This window comes from Pseudopipra pipra, chromosome 6 (assembly GCF_036250125.1).
Source record: "Pseudopipra pipra isolate bDixPip1 chromosome 6, bDixPip1.hap1, whole genome shotgun sequence".
NCBI lineage: Eukaryota > Metazoa > Chordata > Aves > Passeriformes > Pipridae > Pseudopipra > Pseudopipra pipra.
Window position 1 is genome coordinate 48,752,601 of NC_087554.1, and position 22,557 is coordinate 48,775,157.

Genomic DNA, 22,557 nt, shown 5'->3' on the forward strand with positions numbered 1-22,557 from the left:
AGCAATGATTTCTTATGTTGCTGTAGGTTTTTAAGAAGTGCAAATTTGTTCACTGTGAAATGGGTCATGGCCAGCAAGCATATTTCATAGAACCAGATACAAACCTGTAGTTGGTAATTCTAACTGTTCTGTGCTGGTTTAGGTGGTCTAACAGCGAAAGGTTGATCACTCATCTTCAATCTCATCAGCTATCCAGCCCCCCCCCCCCCATTTACTGAACATGGATGACATCTGTAAAATTTAAGACATCTGTGTTTTAAGAACACTTTAGCTTTCTGTCAATATACTTTTTCATCATACTTGACCCTGCAGTAAAACTCTAGCAGCAGTTCCCATTTTGCAAACATAGAACACAGGATTACTGTAGATTCAGCCAAATGAGAAAATAAAGACTAAGGAGATACATTTCTATTCAAACACACTTAGCTCCAGAATTAGCAGAAGCAACACGGGAAGTGCTTGGCTTAGTGCATCCATTTAAAAAGGAATTTTTTCTGAAGTTCATTCTAGTGCTAATCCATGTTTCTCAACTAACACTGGAATGTCATCATTAGATGAGGGAGGGAAAACTTTCACGATGTCTGAGACTAACTGCATTGGCACAGTTATGTTCTCACCAGTCTGTGATTCTGTGTTAAAACTGAAGATTTTTTTTGCAGTGAAGTCTTTGAAATTTATGAACTCTGAAACTGTTTGTTTGGAACAGTAAAAAATGGCAGATTATTAGTATTTTATCTTAGATTGTAAGTTCTCTGGGAGAGGTATTGCCTCTTTACTGTGTGTCTTTAGCTGAAACTTGGCAGAACAGAGGCCTGCTCCCTGCCTGGCCCTCATCTATGACCACTGCGTCAGTCAAGGGGGAATTTGCCATTGGCTTCAATGGACAATGAAAGAGATGTGTTACTAATACAGAATAAGTGCAATGATGCTCAGGGAGTAATACCCAAAGAGAGGGTTTCAATAGGTTCTAAATGTTTATTTCAAGGATAAAAATGATTGAAAGTGTCCCTCTTATCAATTTGGATCCTAGAAGGATGGAGAAGTCAATCAGCCAACCCAGAAATCAGCTGTTTTGTACCTACGTATGTGAATTGTTGGAAGCATAGGGCCATCTTTTTTCCTTTTTAAGTGACAAGGAAACTCATGTTTTTCAGCAAATTAAATGGCATAACCAAGCCATATTTTTAAACTGTATTTTTCTTGGACATAGAAATGAAAAGTAACACTATCCTGACTGCATTCTCTGACCTTAAATAGAGAGAGTTCCTTTTCAAGGAAGATCAGGAATTCATTCTGCCAAGTAGTACTAGCAGTGGGATGGAAAGCAAGACATTGGCTTCACAACCTTCTTGGCCAGTAGGGTAAATTTGATCTAGCATAATGTAATCTCTCTGTGTATCTCTTTTAGGAAGATAAAATGGGCTTGTAAAGAGAAACACTTCCCAATCTTTCTCTGTTCTGCAATGGGTCAGAATAGTGATGAAATCTGTGTGTTTCCAGCTCATCAGACAGATGCATCAGATGGCTCCTTATCAAAGACTCTGTGGCACCATAAATCCAGTTCTGTGAACTGGATCAAAAGAGATTCCTAATTCATACCCTCTGCAACAAAGGAAGCAGCACGTTCCCTCACCTGACTGAAGGCAGCAACATGTGCTGAAATTGCCAAACTAATTTGAGAAGGCCTATTTCACTTTGAATAATCTATAAGAGGATATAGGGCTACTTCCTTACCTACTGGAATTGCTTTTTTTGGTCTACAGCTCCCTAATAGTAGTCGTCTCTGGTTTCAGCTTCAGCAATCCCTGGAGTGGTGCCGGTACGATCCAGCACCGTTCCCCATTTAAGAGCCTGGAGCTAACAAGCGGTTTGCCAAGTCCACACAGCCCAGTGCTGCTCAGCACTACTGCGAGGCATCGGCACCGGACTTGGAGAGACCCTGAGAGAGCGGAGGTGGGTTTGACAGCCCTGCTGCACGGAGTGTTGTGGGGGCCACACCTGGTCCTGCCGCCTCAGACCAGCACGAGCCGCTCGGCACTTTCCAGTGTGGCTCCGGCCCCGTGCTCAGACAGTCAGTTTTAAGAGATAACAGCGCTGTTAGAACAAACCAAACTCATCACTGTTTGTGTTTATTTTCCCCCTAAAAAGGAAAGAACAGCCGAGGAGCTGGGGAAGAGCCTGGGAGCAGGCTCGGGGTTGTGTTGATGTGCGACGCTGGATGGAGCCGGGGCTGAGTAAAGGGCTGGGTAGTCGCACTTCGAACTGACCCAAACGGGGCAGGGAGAATTAAATCTGCTCTCAAACCTCCCGGTTTATCCGAGGTCTGACACACGGTTTCCCGACAGTTCCGCACAGCAGCCACTGCGTGGCAGGAGAGATCAAGAGGACGGTTTTATTTTCCGCGGCGGGCAGGAGGGGAGGGGTGCAGAGCGCGGCTGCCGGCAGGGGATGGGCGCCATCTTGTCTCCCTGCGGCGGGCGGGCGGCGTGTTGGGACCCGCGGGCCGGCACAGCCGGGCAGGAAAGCACAGCCCGCCGAGCAGCGGGTGTGCCGCTGGCTGCTGTTCGTCACCGCTGAAGGGGAGAAAGGACCCGGGGAAGGCAGCTCGTACTTAACGGGCAGAGGCCAAGGCTGGCGCTGCCCGCCCGCCACAGAGCGCGCTGCCCGGGGCAGCTCCGCCATGGAGCGTTCGGGCTGCGGGCCCGGGCGAAGCTGGCTCTGAGCAGATGGAGCTGCCAGGACGTGGATGTGCAGGACAGCTGGGCAGAAGAGTCAAAGCTGAATTTAAAATTAATCCCCTGAAGTGCAGATAATAAATAAACTCCAGATAATAAATAAACTCTCGCTGCGCCGGCTTTCCCCCCTCTTGCAATCCGTTGTTCCTTAGAAGAAGCGGAAAACTTGTTGATCTATATTCACAGCAGAGTAGGGAGATGTATTTGTAGCAAGTACTAGATTTTCTGAAAAACATACTCTCAGAACATCAGTTATTAGCAAAGTCATATGCCACTTTAAAGTTTTCTTGAGACCCAAAACCAATACAGACAAGGTCTACGCATGTTGTTGCTGCAAAATCGGGACAAAACTATAGTTTTAAAATTATATTTGTATTTAAAATTTGATTTTCTGGATGATGCGTAAAAGGAAGTAAAAATAAACTCTTTTGGATTGACTAAAATGTTTGAAGTTCTACCCAAACCAAAATTCTTTTCCATTTATTTAGCTTGGCCACCGAAGTGAGAAGCTAGTATGTGATTATCCACACACAACAGCAAAAAAGATATCTGAAGGACAAACAAGGTTTTAATTAGCTCCACTTCAGTATTTAAGATTGATGCTGAAAGGAATTACTGTCAGAATATAAAAATCTAGGTGAGGTGTTAAATAAAAAATGCCATTTTTTTCATGTTAATTTTGAACTAGATACTAAAAGCTCAGAAGTGAGTCAGGGCCTCTTTGAACTAAGGATCACATACATATAGAGGAAAGATGGCACCGGCTGAGTGTGCTTGTAGACAACAGAAATAAACATGAGAGTTGGATCATGCAAAATAAAAGAGAAATATGATTGTTTATGATGTAGTGTGTGTAATAAGCTACAGTCTCAGCACATTTTCTTAAGTATTGACGTACTGAAAGACAAAACCATACCAAAACAATCCAAACCTACATCACTTAACAGAAACCATTGTGCCAAAACACACTTCAGGCAATACCAGACTGTGTTTAGACAACAGCATTGAACATAACCATGGGAACAACTGATGTTGAAATCCAAGAATATAAAAAAGCAAAAGCACAAAAATGCTCATGGATTTGCAGAAGTTTCAAGAAACATGATCCAAATTTTAAACAAATATTTTTGGTAGAAAATGAAAATTGAAAATTTAAGGAATGCAAATACAACTATTCACTCCTTATTTGCTCACGTGGGAAGTGTTTAGGAGTTCTGTAATGGATCTGTGCCTTATACCTGGTTTGGGGAGGACGTATGTCTTACAAACCAGTGCTACATTTCAATAGCCAAAATGTTTGTCTCCTGTTTCTCCTGGTACAATCTCACAGAACTATGATATTAGTCCTGAAAGGCAACATGGATATAGCCTGGCTTTTATAACACATATAGAACGTATTTCCAGCATGTGAATGTGGGCATTAATCTCAGTGGCGCTACTTCTTAAAAGATTTGTCTGAGCTGGTCAGATAGGGGGACTATCTGCGTAATCCTCTTGAGTCCCTCACTTCTGCAAGCAACAGCTTTGCACTGGTTACAGGTTAAACAGGTTTGCAACTAAACAGGAAAGAACTGTGAGAAAGTCTAATGTTGATCAACTGAAGATACTGTTGCTGCAATAAATTACTATGACAGGACTGATCCTACTTCTTTGCACACCTGATTCTCTGGGTAAACCTCACGAGAGAAGTGTACGTGGAATGAGGAAACAAAACCCATCTGTCACTGGCCAAAGGAGTCATAAATGGCCAAGCAGAACAGAAGATCCTAGAATAAGGAAGAAAATGCAAAAGTAATTCGAATTTACTGAGTTCGCAAAGAGCTATTAATTCATGTGATCTTTTTACATGGTCCTTTTAAATTGCTAGTTTTTTGAGACTGGTTTTCATTGTGCACTGTAAGTGAAAAACAGAGAAGCACTTAATAAACAGTCATCAGTCTGTAGCAAAGCTCCACTCATCCATTCAGTTATATCCCAATTTCGAAGCAGTAGAATTTGACAGTGAATCTATGAAATATTGTAAAACCTACTGGGGGAAAAAAAGGGAAAAAGAAAAAAATCAGTCATTCTTGTGACTGATTATGACAATGGAAATATGAACCAAGCGTGTCAGCTTCCTAAGTTCATAGCCAGCCAAAAATGGTAACACTAGGAGGATGAATTAGATGTTTGCATCTCAGTGAGTTGTTTACATTTTTCTCTGTAGGTTTCAAAGTCAGTGTTCATTGCTGATCTCCAGCGTTGGTTGTTCAAAGAGAGTGTCTTTCAGGAGTTTGTGTCCCAAGACAACCTGTTTCCCTTGAGTAGTTACTTTGTTTGATTAGTTACTCAAGTTGCTGTTCAAAAGGGAGAATTGACAAAGCTTGATTTTATTTATGTTTTTTGTGATTAGGTTGTTTCCTGGATCATATGTTTCAGTAGCACCAGTTGAAATACTGCTTCAAATTAGCACTTTGAGCAGGAGCTCCAGGATCAGGTCTCCACACAGAGCATTTTTTTCCCCTGCAGACTCATGTAAACATATTACCCAGTGGATATGTTCCAGGTACTGGCATGCTAGGCCACTGTTTTCTCATAGCAATATCTTCCAACTTCATACAGGTTTTCAATGTTCCTGCCTTGTCAGCAGCAACATCTGGCTGTTTCCCGTATCATATCTGAGACACTGAGCTTATGGCTGATTAAAGCTATATTTAACTGGGTTAAATATATCCTGGATTGTAAATATACTGGTTAAATACTGGGTTGTAAAATCTTTACTTTGTTGTGAATTGTATAACAGTCAGCAGCAGCTCCAGGTGAAATTCTCATGGATTGGTCATGGATGACACGCTAACTAAGCGGGACAGGTAAGAAATGAGCTATTTTTTCCTGCAAAATAGCTGCAGCTCTATCTAGGCTGAATGAAAAAAAAGTTAAAAGTGTGTTATTAAAGCACCTTTCATATCAGTCACAAAAAGAACATGCCCGTATCACCTGGGAAAGTGAGGCATTTCCAGGTACCTTGCCTTCCCTAGCCATTGAAGTAGTTCATCAGCATAAAGCATGACAGCAGCTTGGGATATACTGTTCACCTGTCAGGCGCTGAGGAAATAACTGTTCCTTCCATCATATCTGGATATCAAAATGTCTCCACTATTAGTTGGTAAAGCTTCAATTTGAGGACATAAAAGGGCACCTTTCAGTGCCCTTATGTACCCATGGCCAAAATGAGCAAAAATGGCAATTACATGGGGAATTGTTTCTTTCCTAAGAGGCTGGAACAGCCCCAAATGTAATTTCTTTGGCATATACCATCAGGATCACCATTTGCATTGTGACCTCATTTGCCTGAGGGTGTTGCAAAATGTATCTGTTTTTAATAATGCGATAAGATTGATGAAAAGCTTTGTTAGGGTTCAGCTCTTTGCCACATGATCCAGGACGTGCTATCCTGAGGCATAGGTTTGCATCCAACACCAAAGTTAGGCTGATAATTTCTGCTAGACTTAACATACTGTACCACTCAGGGAAAGGGTACCTGGAATTTCTAGTCCTACTGTCTCCTGCCTTGCATCTGTTCCATTTTCAGAATCTGTCTTTGCCAGTTGCCCTGTGAGGGCAGAACCTGGAACTTTCTGGCTCCAGGCACTACTAGTGGCCCCTTTGTGTGCTTTTCTGATGGATGCAAGTTTGCATTTTAAATAGAATGACTAACTTAGTCATAAACCTCCCACATCAGCATGTCGATACGACCTTAATCCTTTCCCATGTTCACAGGTCAGGCAGTGCTTCACCAGACAGACTCCAAGCCCTACAACATTCTTAGCCTTCATGCCACTCCATGTATGTCTTACCTGAGCAGAGTCTTCTGGGAGCATTTCTTTGCAGACTCATGTCTACAAGACCAAAGCACCTGTACTAGCCTTGTTAATTTGAAGATTTGAGTGGTTTGGCTCTTTTTGGGGCTATTTAGATACATCCACAAGTACCACACACAGACAAATAATCTCACTGCAGTGTGATCTGTTTCACGGCCTGGGCAAAAGACGAATGGTTCAAGTGGAAACTGTATGTATTCCAATGATGTCCAGTTTTACCACTTCACAAAAGAAAGAAAGACCCAAAAAAAGTCACAAGGAACCTCAAAAACCTCAAGGGCCTCTGTCATCTCTGTACCTCAGCTGATGTCCAATTCATCTGGGCCAGTAGGTTTTCAGGAACCATCCAGCACCCACTGTGGAACCTGGTGATCCCACCACACTTGTGCTGTGAAATGTAAGTTACACTGTTCAGAACTTCTCATGTGACCCATTTCAACAGCAGTAAACCCCAGGGCACTGAGATAGAACTAAGCTCCTGTTTGTCTCTTAAGTACAAAGAATCTTGAGGTTAGCATCTTTGTTAAATATCCAAACCAGCATATACATGTAAAATAAATGAAAAGCTAAAATTGTTGGAGAGATGGGCAAGAACCATAATTTCTTTTCCTATATACAGTGCTCAGTGTTGAAATATATAACAAAAGTTAGTATTTTAGAAAGCAATTAAGCATTCACTAAGCATGGGAAATCTTCCTCGAACAGACATCCTGTTATGAATTACAGCATTTATCAGCCTACTGATGATACAGTTTATTGTAAGTCTCCTCTTTCAAAGTGAAACCATATGTTGAATAGGAAAGAGGGGAAGCCTAATGTAAGATAAGACTGTTTATTAAGCTGTACTGATGGATATTTTGTGGATGAACTTTCTTTTACAATATAGTTAAGGGTTATATAAATTCTAATTGGTATATGCAAACAAATGTACAGACACTGGGTATGACATGATTTAAGTTAACTGTCAGATGACAGTTCCAGAAGACAGTGGGACCAGTACTACCAGGTGCCAAACTCCCACAATATCAAAACCTTGTATAGTTTCCGTGTTCAGATATATGGATAATGCTAGTTTTGAAGGAGCGAGAAGGAAGATAAGTTGATAATAGTAATTTTCACCTTTCCAGCTATTCCCTGAGAGTTCAAAAGCCTGAGTCTAGAAGATGTGTCCTGCTGGGTCCTTGGAGCTATAACTGAGGTTGCAGGTTTGGCTTGTAATTATGTCTGTCAGTCTCCTGTTGTGTCGATTGCCTGCAGTGCTTCCTTGGAGTTGCAGTTTCCTTAGAGAGAGCAACTCCTAACAGAGGACAACAAGGCATTTGAGCTACAGCTCCTATGGGAAGATGTGGGAGTATATCCAAAGTGAGGCTTTTCAGTTTTTGCCTAAAAAACTGTTTCCGAGTATTTAATTAGTTAATTTAAAAGAAAACAAGCTTTTCCCCAGGAATCAGTCTTTTTGTTTAAAAATGTGCATTTAATAAAGATCTAATTTTCCGCCAAAACTGTTTCAACCAATGCTGGGAATTATAGTCCCTGACAAAACTACTTGAAAATATATTTCATAATGTAGAGTAAAATCCAGACAATTTTTTCCAGATGACTTTAGAATGATGTTGTTATTACTCCTAAACTAAACATGATAAACCTAGGAAACTTGTAATTTAGGTTAATGAAAATCTAGCACATTAAAGACACAGAAAATACATCATTCAAGCATGAAAAAAACTTCAATCTCTGCCATCTCATGCTTTAACTTAATAGTTATGAAATAAAAGTTTATTTGGTTTGATTTACTCCAGAGCATCTTAAAGCGGCCAGAGCACACTGGATAATCAAGTAATTTTCAGAAATAGTTGGTATTCCCAGAGTAGCACAAGTGTCTAGCCAAGCTCAGCTGTACTGCTCATATGTCAGCTGCCTGCGACCATTTGGGCTTCTTTGTCCTTCCCTGGGCCTTACTCTGCACACGACTAACTTGTGGTCCTTCCACCAGTGTCTTCTACAATTCCTTCTGGAGGTTCCTCTCTACAGACACAGATACACACAAACCAAATGTGTGAACTCACACAGACAGAGAAGCACACATCAGCTTTCTACTACCCCATAGTCACTTGGGCATGGCTCATCCTTTAAGTCTTCTGCTTCTTTATTATTCCATCCTTTTTGAAAGTACCTGGTGCACCGAATAGATTTATCAAGAAAATACATAAAATTAATGATGATTTTGTGATTTTATAGTACAAGATATATTCCCCTTAAGAACAGTACAGCATTAGAAATTACTTTTCAAAAGTAACTCCATCAGTTTCAAAGAGCTTAAGACCTTACCTGGAGACCTAAACATTTTACAAAAAGCTAGCAGTGGAGCTGAATAACAACGGCAACAATAATATCAACAACAGCAGCAACAATAATAATAGAATCATAGAATCAACCAGGTTGGAAAAGATCTCTGAGATTATCAAGTCCAATCCTTGGTCCAACAGCACCGTGGTTACCAGACCATGGCACTAAGTGCCACATCCAGTCTCATCTTAAAAACCTCCAGGGATGGAGAATCCACCACCTCCCTGGGCAGCCCATTCCAATGTCTGATTACCCTCTCTGTAAAGAATTTATTCCTAATATCTAACCTAAACCTCCCTTGGCATAGCTTAAGACCATGCCCTCTTGTCTTGCTGATAGCTGCCTGGGAGAAGAGACCAACCCCCACCTGGCTACAACCTCCTTTCAAATAGTTGTAGAGAGTGATGAGGTCTCCCCTGAGCCTCCTCTTCTCCAGGCTAAACAACCCCAGCTCCCTCAGCCTCTCCTCATAGGACTTGTGCTTGATTCCTTTCACCAGCCTGGTTGCTCTTCTCTGGATCTGCTCTAGCACCTCAATATCCTTCCTGAACTGAGGGGCCCAGAACTGGACACAGTAATAATAATAATTTGTCTCTTCCACAAGAAAACAGCTTCTGAAGAGAACATGAGAATAAGTACTCAATTAAGTCACTTAATTCTGTTCCATTTTTCATGCAGAGCTTCACATGCAAATCTTGTAACCACTTATGCCCATTGACTTTTTTATTTAAACAGAAACTCATTCCAAGGCAGAAAGTCTAGGTAATTAGAAAATAAACTAGATCATCTGCATATTCATTTTCATCTGTAAAAATATCCATTCATGATTTCTGTTGTGATGTTTTTATTGCTGTTACACAACCTATAAATTTTAAAAGCTTTCTGTGCCCAGAGGACAGCTCACAAAATCAGCTGAGCAGAGGTTGTATCACAGGTGTTGTAAGAGCACCTAGCAACGCTGCCCAACAAGTGGAGATGGGAAATTGATAACTCCATTAAAATTAATTTGACGCTTACTAAGGCCAAGTATGGTAATCATAGTTGGTCTCTGTCCAGATCATGCAGTTTATAGTAATTAGGTGTTTGGTATCAGCTAAAAATTCTTTGTTCATGAAACAAAACCAAAACATTTTACTTAAGCTAGAAACTAAAGACAGAAAGGACTCTTGGGATTTTATAACAGAATTCTTGCTGAAATTGATTTTTAAAAGTTTGTATTCTACTCTGCATCTCTGAGAGTATCCGGGGTTATTCATGAGGCAGGTGCTCAAATGATGTCACGGTTAATGTTTAGCATCATTTTCTTATAGGTCAAATCCTTTCACACCCTTTTTAAACAAAAAGTTGGCATTAGACCAAACGATCTTGCAAAAGGAATCGAGATTATATGCCACTCACTCAGTGTCACGTTGCCAACAGGAAGCTCTGTAGAAGAAAAAAAATGGTTTCAATGTGTAAATTAAGTGTAATAAAATATCATAATCAGAAAATCAACATAAGACATGGTAGGCCCGGTCCTGTTATACCTGGACTTGTTCGGGAATCAGCAGAGCTCCTTGTGCGTCAAACTGTCTGAGTGGACACAGAAGGGTTTTGGAATTCAAAATGTGCCTAATCAATTTCATCTGGAAGTACAGACTATACTGCAAATGTGAATAGGTTGGGAGTGAAATGCAAACAAATTAATTTTAAAAGTCTCCAGTGGTACTGCTTGAGTTTCCAACTATGCATTACAGTAACATTAGGAAAAGCTACCTTCTTAAACTTCACCTCATGCATGTGTCCCATTAATACAGAACGTGAGTTTTTTAATGATTACCTTCTACTTGTTACTAAGTCAAAACATATTCAAGTTCAAAGCAGCCAACAGTTCACCAAATTAAGGCAAATTCAGCTTTAAACCGAGAACAGACTATATTTTCTTTCTGCCAGTGGTCTGTTCCACACTATTAGCATAGGTCTTCTCTCTGACTAAATCCTTGCAATCCTCATAGACAGAAATATCAGATTCCAGTTTCTAAGTAAAAAAGAAACTGATGGTGCCATGAGATAAGACTTAAAAAAAACCCACCAAAATTTAAGGCATTTTTACTGATTTCAGTATCATGCTGTTTGTTTCTAGGAGAGGGAACTGGAACAAATTCCACCTTGGTTGTATACCACCATGATTTTATTACAGGCATCTTCATCTTTTTTCATTAATTGTCACTGTCATTAACTAAACTGATGGAAGTGAGCTTGGACAGTGAAAATCACTAAAGGAGCTTCCAAAATGAGATCAGGAGACAACACTTGCTAAACCTCGTCAATAGTGCTTTATAAACTCATATTTCTGGCTGGTGGCCTGACCGGGAGCCCCATGTGTACTTGACACACCTCTTGCAATGAAAGGTGCCTAAGGAATGTGTGATGAGGCCCCTGACTGAGAATGAACCTTTGTTTTAGCTTTTTGCTCATACTTGATGTAATGGAAAGCTTACAGAATAATGTTTGTGGGACTGAACAGGCAGTAAGGAATTAATGGATTAAACAAAAGGTAGAAATGCTCTGTTTACTGAAAGTCATGCTTTATGGTAATATTAACATAATATTTGCCACATGGACCATTACTGTATCAGAAATAAATATCTACCCAATGTATGTATTGTATAAGGTTATTTCCTTATCAGTGGTGAGGTGAGTGCATTGCATTCCCTTTGCAAAATTAATTTTTTGCCAGTTTTAATTCTGAGAACTGCCAACCTTTCATGAAAGGATTAAAAAGCCAGTCAAAAAGATATATAATTTTGATGTCACTAGAAAACTTTCCATATATAATTTTTGAACTGCTGGTAAGAACTGTTTTTTAAAGACTCTTCTACAAGCCAGCAGACTAAAGAAGTAAAGAAAATGACCTTCCCATTCATCTTCATTAATAATCAAACTTTTAAGATATACAGGTTGCATCTGAGCACACTCTTCTTGCCTCAGTGTTTTACAGAGATGGTAAAATATTGTTGGCAGCTTAAAAAAATCAAAGCAGATATTTTCTAACTGAAGCTTCCTTGCCATCTGTAATGACATGAGTGTTCAGTTCATCCCTAGTGACATGGAGAACAGTCAGTCTTTGTCTTCCTTTTCCACAAACATTTGCATATTAGGATGTTAGATTTTTATCTCAATGCTTTCTCTTTTCCGTCTTCAGCAACCCAATACCTTTACTCCTTATTCACAGGTCAGATTTTCTTGTTCTTGATCTCGTTGTTTCCTCTCAACTCTCTCCATATTGTCTTGTATCTTGAAAGATGATGACTGCAGCTCAACAGTATTCTCCAGCTCTGGCTTTCCCAGCAGAAAGTGAAGCAATGCATAGCTCTGTGTCATCTGTGCAAACCTCTTAACTATGGTCTCTGAGGATGGTATTTCCCTTTTTATTTGCAACAGTACTTTATTGCCAGTTCAAGTATCTTTACTCCAAAGCACAAAATACCAGTTTCACCCTCTGAAAATGCGTGCTGTGCCCATCTGTGCTTTCAGCATCAACTTCCAGAAATTACTGTGCTATAGTTTTGCCTTTACCACCTCTTTCCTGTAAATTCCAACAGCAGGCTAATTTGTTACAGACGTCAGGAAACGTCTCAATGTTTTTAGAGTATATGTAATTTGGGAGGCCTGCAATCAGCTTGGATAAACAGAAATTAAGCAATTAACCTCAGTACCCTGGAATATTATCCCTGGCATAATTGCACAGTCAAAATTGAATGGACTATAAAGAATCAGTGTGATCATATCATACTCCAGTGGCTGGGAGGGTGGTACCAAGATGTGTCTTTCTGTCTCATAGTTGGCTGAGTCTGTAGTGTTTCCATACCTGACCTGACAAATGTGGTACTGAGCTATGCCCCCTTTGCACTTCCCATTGTTTTGCACATTTTTTTTACATTTACAACTGATAAAACAAAAGGTTTGCTGCCCAAGTGCTCAACAGCCTTCTCCTATGGAAATACTCAGTATGGGATAGTGGGGACTATATGTCTGGAACTGAATGACTGCCAGGCTGATATTTATAGAGAAAGATGCCAACTTCACTGGGAGAGGTCATATGAATTCTGGCTCCCTTGGCAAAATGTGCTGTTTGGTTGTGCAGGATTTGAAGAAAGTGTCACTTTCTTTTTTGGCTGGTTTATTTCTATTCACAGTAAAAAGATCACTCAACACAGAGCTACATCTTATGATGCTGCTGCCAAGATCATTTGTCTCCCAGTCTATGTGTGCGTGTGTATATATGTGTGTGTGTAAATGCATGTATGATGCCAAGTAAGTGACAGGTCCCAGAACTCCAAAATGTCAGAGTTTTTTTCTTTGCCAACTCTGGCTCTAACTGACGTCCAGGCAGTTGAATGCCAGTCTCCAACATAAACACAGTCCCATTAGTTTCTCAGCTTTCACTCTGTGACCTTGTCTGATAGCAGTCAGTAACATATGTGGTTTCATGGGAACTATGTGCTTTACCTGTCACAGCATGGCCCCTGATCCTTTCACCATGAAGAATTCCTTTGTGGTAGCAGTGCCTGTCTTCATCTGTGCACAGGGTACTGGCATGAGGAAACTCCTGTGTGGCTGTCTAGTCTACTGCAGGTTTTGCATGTTCATCAAAATGCTGAACATTGTCTTAGGTTGTGCCATTTGCCACAACACGGAGAATCAGCACAGGTTTTTTCCTATGACCTCTTCATTAGTGTTACCTGCCTTTGTTCTTTGAACTTCTTTCGTTCTTGTATTTTGGGTCACCTATGTAATTATAGCTTTAGTAAACCTATAGGAACTTTTGTGAGCTGGATGACTGCCACTGCTTTGCAAAGTTTGGTGGTATTATCACAAAATAATTTTAGGGTTTGTAGTGTCAGAATTACTTATCTCAGTTTCCAGGTATGATCTGCTCTCTTCCTGGGGCCTCAATGAACTCTTCCAAATTCAAAGATTATAACATACCCCGACCTTCCAAAAATGTTGAATTAGTAATTTTCCCTTTTTCATGTAGTGCAGTCCTCGTATTTCTTTAAGATAGTTTTATAGATGGTCTAAGTTAATCTCATTAATTATAAAATAGATCTCTGCTAAGAAGTGATAAAAGCCTCAAGCACCACATTGTCAGGTGTGCTCTCAGAAGGCCATGTTACCCAAATGCCAAGCTCCCCCATTTCCAATCTCCCATTTCTCTGGGCATGCTTTGAAATGACTGCAATCTTCATGTGTTGCAGATCAGACCATTTCAGATTCTTGTTAGTGAAATATTTTTCTAATGTCCCCAATTCTCAAATTTTTATCCTTGGAACTAAGATTTGCTGCATAGCTCTACTTGTCTAGGTGCTTGTAGTTACCTATAAGACTCAGCACTGTGGAACTCCTTAAATCCCAGGGAGAGGGTTGCTGGGCTAATTGTTTAGCAGATGCATTCCCAAGAACATGTGTTGGCTCCCCCATAAAAGACTGAGAGTCACAGAAACAAGTAATCTGCACAAAAGGAGTTCTCTGGAACATTTCTTGTCTTTTGTTTCTTTTAACAGCTGCAGACATCTTTTAAGAGAAGGAGACATCCTTGGAGTGAAAGCATTGGATTGTTTTGCAAAGGCTGTTTAACAGCCTCAAACACTTTACTTCCAGGGATAATCAACTGGAGTTGTATTTGCACTTGTTGGAACTATAAGTCAGTATCAGTTCTGTGTCCTTCACGACCTACCTCTCCTGTACCTGCTTTGCCACCCTTGCTTCTGACAACCTATATAATTTTTATTTGGTGTACTGCAGATAAACAGGCAGTGTAAAATAAAAATGAAACCAAAATTCAGATTTTAGATCCAATTCAGTCAATAAAAGAATTTATTAAACATTCTCTACAGAAAAGCAGTTATTGAATGAATACTGAATGAGGAAAGTTCAGTCTCAGAGGTAATATGGACAATTTGTTTGCATTGCCCAAAGTCAGAAATGCAGGAGCTCAAATGAAGAAAAAGCAAATGTCTGAAAGAATCATTGCTGGTTTAACTCTCCAAGGTATTTCGTAATATAGATAAGGACATATAATACTAGATTTTAATGAATAAACAACATATTTTATGATACTATATTTAAATTAATAAGCACTGCATTTTATGTAATTATTGATTTAGGTCACTTTTGTAAGGGAAGAAAGAATTATCTTCGTTGCATCACATGAAGAAACAAATGGTGTCAGTGTCAAACACTTGAATTAGTTCTTTTTTTGTGTGTTTTTGTTTTTTTTTTTTTTTTTTTTTTCCAGTATCTTTTACCCTTTTCTGTTAGGGTAGAAGTGGCTTCCCACTTGCAGCTCAGACAAATAGTTCAGAGAAATATTCAAACAGCTTATTGGAGTTCTGACAAGGATCACAATAAATACTCTTCCCTTCCACCTCTTTCTTCCCTGCCATATGAAGAAATCCTATTTAGTAAGACACATACAAATGGACAAGGCTTGTTGACATGAAGCTTTTTTAATAGATATGAAGGTATACCTATTATATAGGTATATTTAATATGTATTAAAATGAAGGTATTTTAATCAGGAAACACCAAAACTGAGAGAGTAAATCATGGATCTCTAGGGATATGAAAGGCCATGAAGAGTAACTCTGCATCAGTCCAGACTACAGGTGAGGGTTCTTCTTTCCCATTTTCATGTGACCTCCTGAAAGTGTATTTCCAGCAGTGAACACTTGTTTCTGAGACCTTGGTGGAGCCTACTGAAGCTTTCCAAGAGATGAACATCAACAGTCACAATCTTCTTTATCAGGGGATTCTAGTTTCTGTGGCTTGTATGTCATTGTATGTCATCAGCTAAGATGAGCTGGCTCAGATCTATTAATGCACAGGCCAGTTTACATTGCAGAAGATCCACACCTGAGTATTGGTTTCATGGCTTGTACTGCCAAAACTCCTACTGAAGTGTTGATGCAGTTGGCATGGCTGATATGCTCATTGCTTTTGTTGCCCAGACTAGTGCTTTGATCTGTTCATACAGAGGGGCATGTGCAAACAGATTTGATATAGTTTAAAGCACAGGAGAAACTTGTTGTTCCGATGACCTTCCACGGGGCTGATTAAAGGAAGTAAAGCAGCTGGATGTGTTTGACTATGCTTTGTCTCTTAGGGAACTAAGAGAGGTGCAGGCAGGGAAAGGGAACAAAGTGCTGATGAAATTAGGTAGCTGAGAACAAGTGGATGCCATAAATACCACTCAGTTTGACTAGAACATCAGCACCTGCTGTATTTTTCAAAAAGGGTATTTGTAGGATTTTTACTCCCACAGCAAGGAACAGTGTTGCTAGGCAGAGAATACTGAATCCACGCTGATGTTATGTTTCCTTCTCTGTGAATTTTGGCACTACATGAAGTTACTACTAGAAATCCCATTGTGGTGCATTTTTTAATCCATCACATTTAAGGCTTTAATTTATACATACAGTGCTATTTGTCTACTCTAACAAATGGTAATCATCAGGGTTGCCTTTGGTCTACTAAAAGTGTAATGTGGAGAGACAGCAAACTCTATCAAATCACAGCAAAACTAGAGTCTCAGAGATCCTCTTCTACTCCTACTTCACCTTAGCACAAGAGCTTGGTAAATGCCTCGAACATCACCAAGACTTTACTTCCTTGCCTTTGAAATTAGGTGAGTATATTAATCCTGATTTTTGCAGCCCTTTCTCTCTATTTTTACCTGCTTTCCCCTATTTTTCTTTCATGGGCATTCTGACCCACTTTTTTTTCCCACACAACCTTATCAGCTTGAGCCAGTCATATAGATTTGATTGCAGATTTGTCAGTGTCATCCAGAACTCTTTGGGCTTATCTGTCCTGCTCTTTAAAAAAAAAAACAAACAAAATTCCAAAGCTTTGCATTGATTCATCATCCAATCATCCAGTTCTTTGGGGATATTTGTACAGTAAATCAAGATCCATAGACTCACAACTCTCAATAACCTATGTGCTCCAAAGGCAACTAAGACTACCTGAAACTAAGCTGATTCCATTGGTTATTTTTTTATGTTCTGCACAAGTCACAAAGTAGATCTGAAAGCAGAAGTCTCAGATCCTGCTCCTGAAGTTCAGGACAGTTTGTGTAGGTTCCGGAGCCAGCACTCTGGCAGTGGAACACCCAGCCTTTCAAGCTCAGTGCTGACTTAAATATAGTAAGGCTAATGTTTTAAAAAATGCAATATTATTCCCTGTGAGCATTAATGAAGTCCGAATGAGATGTACATGCTGGAGATTAGAAGGGGACTTGAAGTCCGCTGCTACTGGTTATTTTATTATCTAAAATTAGGCTTTTAAAGCATTTTTTAATACTAATCTTAATTAAACCTCTGCTTCTGCTTTTAGTCAATGGTAGTTTCAAAGTACATCAAAACTCTCTTCAACCAGATCTTTAAAACTGCATTACTGTGAAACCCCAGCAAGTGGCCAGCTCCATAGCACAAAATATTATGCTTCAAAATGTCCATGCTTTAACAAGTATTTCTTTAGAGCTTGAGCTTGAGCTGCCTCGAGAACTAGTATTGCTGGAACCATAATCAGCAGTGATCTGAAAAGCTTCTCTGTTCTATGGTAGAACAGAGGAAAACACAGCTGAGCCTCAGGGTCCTGAAGCAGCAGAGCTTGTTTTCGCTCATTTCTCTTCCAAGGTCCACAATAATTTTTGAGCTCATTAGTCATTGCAGCCAAATTTGATTGATGGCAGAGATGTCACAGATAATTCTGTTTCCAAAGGTTTTAAGAAAACCCAAGAACATTCAGGTAGGAAAGGGAGAGCCAGCTCCCAGTTTCCCAGGTGAAGGAATAGCTGTCATGAGCTCACCTCTGATTAGAAATGAGAGAATTCATCTAAGAGAGAATTCTTTGCTGCTGATGATTCATTTGCTGCTGATGTGCAGCAAAAAGATCGAAGAAGGTCTATCCCAATTTGCACACTGAAGTCAATCAGCCATGATGGACAAAGCCATAAGAAATCAGGCATAATTAGGTCTAGAGCTCAAGGGTCAATGAATGCAGCAGAATGAAGCATTATATAAATACAAAGAGGATGAATCCAGTCTCATGCCAGGAAATACTGAAAGAACCTAAGCAAATACCTAAGTGCGTAATCGTCTATCTTTACTCATGTCAAATAAAAGCTTTGTCAATAGTTACAGGCATGTTACATTGCTTTCAAAAACAATGTTTTTCCAAACAGAAGTGCTGCTTTTATTCATGCTTTTATTATTATGCTCCTTCACAACCTCCCTTTAACAATTGCCCACTCAACCTGCCCTTACTGCCGGAAAATGGGCAGCTAAGTGTGTTTAGTTCCACCTCAGTGTTGGAAGGACTAATGATACCAATGCAGAGGAGACCAGCCCTGTTTTGGGTGCACATGCCATTTTTTTCTGCTATGTATCATAAAGGAAGAATTCACCCCTCTCCTATGACAAGTGACAAAGCTTGGCTATACTTAAAGCTAACAAATACCTTTCTATGACTGCTTTTTTTCAAAGAGTCCTGAGATCTTTTAGTCAGTTCTCTGCTTTACAGAAATCTGTGAACCATACCATTCCTCTTATGGAAAATTTCCCTATCTAGCTGCTCCATAGCTCTTTTGCAAGGCAAGGATAAAAAGTACAATATGATGACCCTTTCTTTTGGGCATCTGACAGTGGATCCCAATCCCCAGATTAGTAAGCATTTCCCAGATCATATATGCAGGAGGTACAGGCAGGCCTCCCTCCACCTGGAGGTGCAGCTTTTCATGACTCTTCCTTGAGCCTTTCTCTTCATCTCAGAGCACTGTGGTGGCAGTCAAACAACCCTCCTGTCCCTTAAGCTCAGAAGCACAAACAGCTTGCTCCTTCTCAACACCCAAAATGATTTCCTAAGATAATTTTTGGAGGAGAAGAAAGGCAAGTGAAGATACTGGGTACACATAAGAAATTACAACTGAGTTATCCCATTGTTGTATTCAATGGTGGTAGACAACACAGGAATTTGGGGAGCTCCAAAATTGAAGCTGTGAGCAAAGGTAGCTCAGAAATGCAGAGCATGAGACATGAGCCAAGTGCTAGGATGAAAGCCTTCTGCCTGTAGCCAGTTCTTTAAACAGCAAGTCAAACATGTACAATGCTGGTCCCAGTACTAGGTAAAGAAGGGGGGAACATTACTAGAAAAGCAGAAAGTTAATTGCAAAAAGCAGACACCATTTACACACTTGTTTATGCTGAGGCAGAAGAGCAGTCTACAGTCAAATCAAAGGAAGGGAAAAACTGCACAATCAGACATAAGGGGAAAATAATCAACACAGTGGATTTATTTCAAAGACTGAAATCTATGGGAAGAATTGTATTATGTTAAGAGATGCAGATCCACTCTCAATGAAATTCAGTTTCTACAGAAAAATCACTGTGAAGAGATTTTTAACTATTTTAAAAATATATAAAAAATTTAAGCCGCTTGTAATCTTTTAGATAAATCACACTATCTCAATGCTGAAATAACTAAACCAGCTTTGAAGACTGGTTGCTTCTGCTGAATGCAGTGGGAGTTTTGCCATAGACTGAAAGACAATGGCCTGTTCCTCAGTGCAAGCTAGAGAAAAGAATGTACATGTGCTGGAGCAGTGTTTGTGAAACATGGTGCTGATTTTAGTGATGGCTTTTTCCATGCACCAAGCATGAGATCATGTACAGGGCTGTATTTACATGGTGATGTAATTTCGCAGCAGAAGCTGGAAAAACAAGGAGGGTATATCACATCCAGTATGATTTATGCCAAGCTTTCCACAACTATGCAGCCTCCCTCCCATGTCATACGTATGTTGGCAGGATGAAAGTAAGAACTGGGACAACCCTGCCCCAGATTTCTAGACAACCTTGTGTTTTGGCTGCAAAATCAACTCATAAGTCTAAAAGGAACCTCCATCAGGCAGACAGTTTTCAAGTCAAACACCATATGTGCTTAATTGAATGCTTACAAAAATACCTTTTGTTTTATAAAAATGTCCTGCCAACAAAAGGAAAAACCAGGGATGCCTAATGGATTTAGCAATATGGCACTATTTATGTTGTGATCACAAAAGATCGGATGCTCAAATACAATTATTTTCCAAGTAATATTTTATGATGATATGGTTTACAAGCTGTTACACCCACTCATCTTCTGAGGTAGAATCTTACAATTTTTTCCTTAAAAGGAATGCCATGCCATGCTGTTGAGATGTAAAAAACTTGAAAAACTTTGTTGACCTTGTTTACATACAGAATGCTATTAGTCATAAATAAATAAAACAGGATTGTTTGATTAACCAGTGAAATTATATACACACATTTTGGAAAATCTTATTAAGTTTAGTCTATGGTTGGTTTCTAACTATGCAAGCACAGACCTCTGTATGAATAACATCTAATATAAGATCATAACTGTTCTTCCAGTTCATCCATATTCATTTGGGAGATGACCGAAATAAAACTGGTGCAGCTTCTGACCTCTGCTGCTTTCATCAGAATTGTTGTAAGTTAGGAAGCTGAGTCACTAACTAGAACCAACAGCAAATTCAACTATAAACCATGTGTGCCTTATATCTACAAATTAAGTGAACTGACAAAACAGCTTTCTTAACAGTATTTTCAATGAAAGTAAACTTGGATGTAACAATCAAAACAGTGGCTGAACATGCATCAGAGGGACAACATACAGCTGTGACCATTAGAAGAGTGCTCCGAGACACCTCTTTTTCCTTCTTCTTGCTGGTATCCTGGAGTACATGAAGTTCCTTGGTGATTTATATCGTGGATTGGTCTTCAAATGATGCATCATTTTCCTTTTCTGGAAAACTGCATTAGTCTCAAATAAGCCAGGAGCTGAATTTGAAGGAGCTTAAGTCTCACATGCATTTATAGTGAGGCAGTCACTAAGCAGTAAAGCAAAACATTCTGCACTTAAAAGGCAAGACATCCCAGGTGATTTCTAGCTGGCATTTCAGACAGTCAAATTGAAATAACACCTGCTGGAACAGCCCATTTTACAGGCAGTTGTACCCTGGGACTGGTGCTGGGAACACGCGTGTATCCCCTGGTCTTATGTTTTTTCTTCAGGACTGTTGTCTAAGGTAACAACCATACTGATAAGCTCTAGACCCAAATGAATCACCATGGAAAAATGCTTTATGTGACAGGAAAAAAAGCACAACTGTTGACAACAGTCAACTATTAAGAACTCCTTAAATTCTTACATGAATGCACACAAATGCAGAAAACCCCACAGCCTGGGGATGAGCACAGGAGGAAGCAGTGCCCCAGAGTGCTCCAGTACCTGGGTGCATCTTGCTTATGTGGCAGCAGTTAACTCTCCTACAGGCAACACTACATGAAAGAGAGTTCATTAGCTGAGATTTTCTCAGAGAAAAAAAGTAGGACTTCAGTTTGAGATGCTGGTAAACATTTGAATAAACAACTGGGAAAAAAAAGGAATATTTTCTGTTCATATCTTTTATTATAAACACATAGATTAAATATTAATGTAGGAATAAAGAGACTAGTTAGGCCTTTAGAAGGCTAGGTGTCCTAAAGCAGCCCCAAAAGTCCATTTACACATATCCACTGAGTTGGCAATCTCTGTAGAACCACTGCTGTGGTAATGGAAGTCTATAAAACCCTGGGATATTCCCTGTTCTCTCTTTTAAACAGAACAGCATTCTGCATAAGGAAACAGTTAGTTTGCACTTTTGTTTACTGCCACAATGAATAAAAAAGATCCATGTATTCAAGTAAAGATAATCCAAAAGTATCAGTTCGGTCCAGTTCCTTTTTTCATTTTACCCAACAGGACAGGGTCCTCCCAAGAAGTGTAACTTGGCTGGAAGTTAACACTGTCAGTCAAGATCCTCTGGGCCTACTGGGAGCTTTGCAAAGAGCGTCAGTAAGAGCTAGAACCGACGTTTGTTCTCCAAGTAACATGCAAAACCTTTTTCAGTTCTTTTATAAAGACTGGTCAAAAAGCAGAGCATATAAGAGCCTGGGAAAATCCTTTTGTTTTCAAAATATTAAATTTCAACAGCCAAAATCTGGATGGTTGAAGTTTCAAAAGTTTCAATTTTCAACTGATTTGGGGGTGGGAAATCAAAGAGATTCCATTTTTTCTCGAACACTTACTCAAAGATAAAAAAATTGAAATAAAGATGCTCAAGAGGACATGCTTTCCTGTTACAGTCTTTTCTCTGCTCCCCGTGTTCCTTTGCCTTCCAGCAGTGAGCGCTCTCATTGCTGTGCTAGTTCCTGTCAGATGTTGCAACCGGATCCAAGTTACGAAGACAGGTGGAATTATTCAGCATCCTTAAAAATACACATATTTGTACAGTCCACACAGCCAACAGTAAATGTGTAAGCAGTGGATTTAATGGAATATATAGGTATTTTTCCAATCTGATAGTTAAAAGTAGTGCAAAGAGGTCTGTGCTTTTAGATTTATATATTATCAATTATATACATGGTGTTTCCCCCTCTTAAAAATAACTGTGAACAACCCCCTGAAAATATGGGAACTAACAGAAAAAAAAATTTTGGAATTTTGTAGGAAAAATATAATTTGCAATA

At 39.7% G+C, this 22,557-nt stretch overlaps 1 protein-coding gene and 1 long non-coding RNA gene across 4 annotated transcripts in view; one reads left to right on the forward strand and one right to left on the reverse strand.

Moving 5' to 3' along the window:
• Positions 1-1,559: 1,559 nt before the first annotated feature.
• On the forward strand, positions 1,560-5,908 carry LOC135416168 (uncharacterized). Its single transcript, XR_010431471.1, has 2 exons — positions 1,560-1,953; positions 2,149-5,908. It is a non-coding gene; the product is annotated as an uncharacterized LOC135416168 (long non-coding RNA).
• Positions 5,909-19,252: 13,344 nt separating this feature from the next.
• Positions 19,253-22,557, reverse strand: part of TC2N (tandem C2 domains, nuclear) — a 34,523-nt gene continuing 31,218 nt past the window's right edge. For all 3 annotated transcript variants that reach the window (XM_064658988.1, XM_064658987.1, XM_064658986.1), the window contains exon 12: positions 19,253-22,557. This exon is cut by the window's right edge and continues 1,109 nt beyond it. The gene's annotated coding sequence lies outside the window, so the exon portion shown is untranslated.